The following is a 5,977-nucleotide window of genomic DNA, read 5'->3' as shown; positions in this document are numbered from 1 at the left end:
AGAGAGAAAATGAGAGAGAGAGAGAGAGAGAGAGATCCCCCCTCTCATTTTTTCCTTCCCTTTTATACACAAGGGAGAAAGACAATAAAATAATCAATGTGAATCATCTGATATTGTATGACGACCTTACGTGATGTTTTGATGAAAAGACTGCAATGTGGGTGTCATCAGGTGTTGCCGGTATGATGCACATTCCTAATACATGAGAAAAATATTGAGTCTCAAATGTTAGACGATGTCTTTAATAAAAGATTGAAAGATGTTCTTACTATCAATGATGTCCTTCTCCGATAGTTGTTCTCACACGAGTGGGCCAACTGTTCTTTTGAGAGGAGTAAATATGATTCGATCGACAAGTAGGCCCGATTCAGCTACTTCGGCAAATGGACTTGATTCAACCACTTTGGCAGGTGGGTTCAAGTTAGTCATTTTGGTTGTTGGGCTTGTTTCAACAACTTCGATAGGTGAGCTCGATTTAACAACTTTATTAGGTGGGCCATGTTCAGCCACTTTGGCAGGTGGGCTCAATTTAGTCACTGCATCGGGTGAGCTTAATTTAGATACTTCGACATGTGAGCTTGATTCAAATAAGCAAAAAATTTAAAGAAGCGGTTGAGAGCCTAGATGTTGATCTCTGGAGTGAGATAATAGATGAAGAGATAGAGTTTTTCAGAAAGAATGCTACCTGGAGGTTGGTGAAGCTTCATCCAAAAATGAAACTGATTGGGTGTAAATGGGTGTACGCAAAGAATGAAGGATCTCATGGAACTGAAATGAGCTATAAGGATAGGTTCGTGGCAAAAGATTTTACACAATAAGAAGGAATTTACTATGATGAGTTGTTCTCCCCAGTAGTCAAGCATCTCTCGATTTGTGCTATTCTAGCACTTGTAGCACAATGCAGTTTGATTTTGGAACAAATTTATGTAAAGACTGTGTTCCTACACATGGAATTGTGAGAGAAGTCTATATGTTGTAGTTACTTGGATATGGAGACTTAATTTTGCATTCTAGAAAAAAAATTTATATGGGCTGAAGCAGTCACCGCAACATCGATATAAGAAGTTTGATCAATTCCTTATGGGTGCACTAGAAACTAATATGATCATTGTGCACATTTTAAAAAGTTGGTCAATGGTGAGTTCATCTGCTTCTACATGTTGATTGCATCTGTCAATTATACTGAGATTGATAGGATGAAGAAGCAAGTATCCAAACATTTTGAGATAGAGGTTGGGTGAAGCTCATAGAATTCTTAGTATATAAATTCTCAAGGACAACACAATTAGAAATATTTTACAAACACATGGAGCATTTGTTTGAAATGTGTGCTGAAAAAGTTTGGGTTGATGATTCGAGCAAGGCGACGACTCTATCATTGCATCTCATTGTTAGTTGACTTCAAATATGTATTCTAGAGATGATCAGAAGATGAAAGATATGCGATCAATTCCTTATGCTGGTAAAGTGAGTAGTCTTACAAATGTCATGATTTGTACTAGATCAGGCATTACACAAACAGTTGGTGCTTTGAACAAGTTCATGCATGATCGAGAAGAAGTCATTGGCAAGTTGTGAAGAGTATTATAGGGTATTTGAATGATACAATTAATTTTGGCTTGGTGTTTGAATGATAGTCATTGATTGTTGATTTATGTGTAGGCTATATTGATTCAAAATATGTGGGTGATAAGGATATACATTGGTTTTCGACTGGTTATTTATTCACTTTGATAGGAGGTTCAGTCAGTTAGAGATCAATTTTTAGTCTACTGTTACTTTATCTACTACAGAGACTACGTACATGGTAGTTATATAGGCGATGAAGCGATGTGGATGTTGGGCCTATTGATAACTTAGTAGTTGATTAAGAGTCCTTAACGATGTTCTGTGAGAGTTAGAGTGTGATATTATTGACCACAAATCCAGCTTATCATGTCGGTACTTAATTGATGACATAATATTTTGTTTAAGAAGATAGATATGAAGAAGAATCTAGTGAACATGCTCATAAAGTACTATAAGTTCAGAATATATTATTGGAGTTTGATGAACATTCAAGCACATGATTGATTGTCTATTCATACATTTTGAAAAACTACATGAAGCATGATTCATTCAAAAGAGGGCATGCATGTAACAATCTTGGTGCAGTCGGTTCGGTATTGTAACTCATTTTGGTCATCTCTCACATATTTTGAAATAAGAGATAAAGAGGAGATTGTTATGAAAATCATTAAATCTAATGATTCTATGTTAGGAAATGTGTATATTAGAAATATTAATATTATGTAACCTAATTATAGATATCTCATGCATAATCTTTTCTATATCATGAAGATTGATATTAAGTAATCTAATTAGAGGAGATCTAATTCCATGATCTTTTTTGCATTGTAAATATTTCAATTTTATATGTCCTAATCATCTTTTATTTATAAAAGTGATTATAACTGATTTTTTGTGTGAAGTTGTACTCCTTTTATAAACTTTTTTTTTTCAGCTCTTCTTGCCTGTTCTAACCCCTCCCCTCAGAAAGAGGTGGATGTGGAAGAAGGTTGATTTGCACTGTTTAATTATTTATTTGCTTTATTTTATTTTTTACATTATTTTGTGCAGTAAAAGAAGATAACTTCACATCTTCCCTTCCACCAGAATCCCCTGTCCCGTCATTAAATATGCAGCTCGAAGTTAAATTCATTAATAGGTAGGATTTAGTAAAATATACGAAATTCGTAAAATCCGAATTTATCGCAGCCGCAACTTTATTTTGCTCTAAAAGATCGTCCAGCCAGATTTAGCATAAATTTAGCATAAACCCAGGTTAAATCTGGCCTAAAAAGCGCACGAAACATACGTACGAATAAGCTAACGGCGCTTGGCATCCCAAGCACTTTAAATTTCGAACGCTTTCTGACGGCAGGGTACAAGGTGAAATAATGTTCTATTTGTTTATACCAAGAAAATGTTGCGCTTAGTGGATAAACCAGCCAAAAAAAGGTTAATAAAATTTAGTTTGCTAACTCATACACACCTATTTTGATGGAAGAAATCCCTCCCTCAGGCGTTGCACGGCAGCTGGAATGCAACATCTCTTCGCTTGCTAAAACTTTTTTGCTCCCTATTAGCTATTGACAGATGGTTGCTACAAGTGACATATATATATAATCCGCATTTATACATAAATAAATTTTATACACATATTGTGTTTGAAAATTTATATTGTACTTATAGCAATGTAAATCAATAATTTTTTTTTCAATTTTATAGTATGCTAAAGTCTTATTGAAGTGAAAAATCTTTAAGTTGTGCCTAACTTTTTATTTTAAAAAGATTAATAATCTTGTTGTTCTAGAAAACACTCAAAATAATTCATACTTTTTTGAAACATTTAGTGTTCATTGAGTAGAATTTGTTTCTCTCTAACTTATCTAAATAATTGTAAAATTTAATAAAATGTGATTCCTATCTATTGCTTTTGATGGAGCGCAAACAAGATGTTGTTTTTTTATTAAAAATTGAATGATCAAAATATAAGTGAAGGAACATAATCATTTTACCTTGCATTGCAGCATATTATAAAACTTCATAACAATAATAAAATTTGACGGTCAATTGAAGGGCGAAAGCCTTTTTTCTATTTGCAAAATTAAAATCAAATAAATAAAGTGACAGAATCAAGATTTAACTAAAAGAGGTGAAATACAATATCTTAAATGTTGGCCAAAAAAGCTTTCAAATATTACATTACTCATATAGGTTATTAGTGTCATTTAGGAATTATTTCATTTCATTCATTTAAGTTATTTTGGTGTTTAGTATAAAGCAAAATAATTGCATGCTTAAAAGAATTGCTTGTACAGTTCATGAAATTTACCATGCCTAGATATTTTTATGTTTTCTGCCTCTGAAAATAGCCCAAATCATTAACATGTGCTCTTTCGCTATTCATGCTCATAAGGATTTAGCTTTGTATTAACTCCCGCGGCCGCCGCCACCACCTGCCGATTCCTACTTCATATTTACTTACTTTTAAAATTTATCACAATAAATACAATGCATTTGATTTCCAGACAATCAAATAGTCTCCGTAGTTAAAAAGATTGTAGCTTAAATATACTCAAATTTCTTCTTGTTCATGTTTTTTAAACTATATGTTTCTTAAGACAAATAGTATAAAGGTTAGACAATAATTGAGCCTTTAAAATTCAACGTAGTTTATAGGTAGATAATAGAAATTTGAGTAATTTCAATTGTGAAGCTAACAACCTCTAACGACGAGCTTTGCGAGAAGTCTATGATGACTGCATATGTGAAATGTGTGTGCACTTTTCAGTAACTCATAACATTGGAATTACTCATGTATTCCAGCAATCAATGGTTAAAGAAGAAACGGGAGGAGGGGGCAAGTCGACATCAGTGACAAGAGCCATTCCTTCCCTCTGAAGGGCGTCGCTCTCCATCCGATCCATGACCCCTCGTCCCTCCTCCGAAATCAGAAATCAGTTTTAAGAGATGTTCAAGACCTCTCTTACGTGCAATAACACACATAAAAGGGTGGGTGCACATGCCCACTAAGAAGACTAGTCAACCTCCAAAGGAAGGATTGTTGGACCCAGAGGGTCAACGCATAAAGCATAGAAAAAGGTGGGTGTATAATATATTGTACAAGATGCCCACGGAGCTACTGAGAGCCTTCCATGCCATTCATATATATTTTTTTATTGGCATATATATTTTTTATTTCTGGCATAAGCCGTTATCATAAATGATCTGGTGTGACATACCAAATCGAATAATCAAAAAGGGTGGACGATTAAAACAAACCAACCCTATATATGGTACTACTACCAGAGATTTGGTATAATGAATTCTGCTGGGAAAATACCACATGAGCCTTTGGACTCAGGAAGTTAAGTCGATCGAGAAGAATTTACCTTGCTCCCTTCTGAAGAGCCTAACAAATTACACAAAGGTCACCAAAATGCTTTTCGCACATAACTGACAAGAAGATAACACCAACCTTCATCCTCCTCCTCGACCGACTTGATCGAGTCGGATAGACCTCAACCTATACTGAGTAAGGGAGGAATGCCTCTTCCCCGAGGCCTTTTCTAAGCAACCCTTACTCTAGCAGCTTTTTTCTGAGTAACATCCCTATTGTCAGCCGATTTCCACAAATCCTTGGTCATGACATCGACAACATCCAAACAAATCATGTGCTTGATCATTTTGGGGTCAAGGTACTAAAATAAAGAGAGGCATTGACCCTCAATCAACGCTTTATGATCTCTAACATGCCCTGACAAGGTCTTCACTTTCTTCACCTAACACTCTGCAAAAGAAGTGCAGATCCCCCATCCGTCTGCACACAAGGCGACCTTGAACTTCATCTTCCAACCCTCCACCTTGTTTTTAAGCCCCAAAAGTTGAATCTTAGTACTAGCGGCAAACTGAATATATCCATCATGACCAATCCGGAAGAATTTTCATCCTCCTACTGAAAAGCACATAAGTCATGATGGTCGCGATCGATTTGGGAAGGATCTGAACAGGGATGATAACAACGATTAAAGATTGATCACAACTCTCAACAAAATGGCAGCGAAGACCCATCTTAAAGTGATCTTTTAAAAGATGAAGTCAAGAGAGAAATCAATTGTAGTTCATTCGTTGCTGCCGACCGGATGCAGGAGAATCATAGGATTCAAAACATAATGATTCTTAACCTCTTCTACATCCACAATGTACAGAAAAAAAACCTCTGTAGCAGAAATCAAATTAAACGATTCTTGGGAGTATTTCTGAACCATGGAGTCTATAATATTGTTCTAGAAAGAAGAAAAAGAGAATAGCAAAGCTCGGAGAAGGGAAAAAAGACAACGCAACCAATGAAAGAAAAAAAAATGAAGAAAGAAATGGAACATAAGCCCTCAGCAATTGCACGACCACATATATATATATATATATATATATA

Source organism: Phalaenopsis equestris, unplaced genomic scaffold (assembly GCF_001263595.1).
Source record: "Phalaenopsis equestris unplaced genomic scaffold, ASM126359v1 Scaffold000364, whole genome shotgun sequence".
Lineage (NCBI taxonomy): Eukaryota > Viridiplantae > Streptophyta > Magnoliopsida > Asparagales > Orchidaceae > Phalaenopsis > Phalaenopsis equestris.
This window is presented reverse-complemented; position numbering follows the sequence as displayed.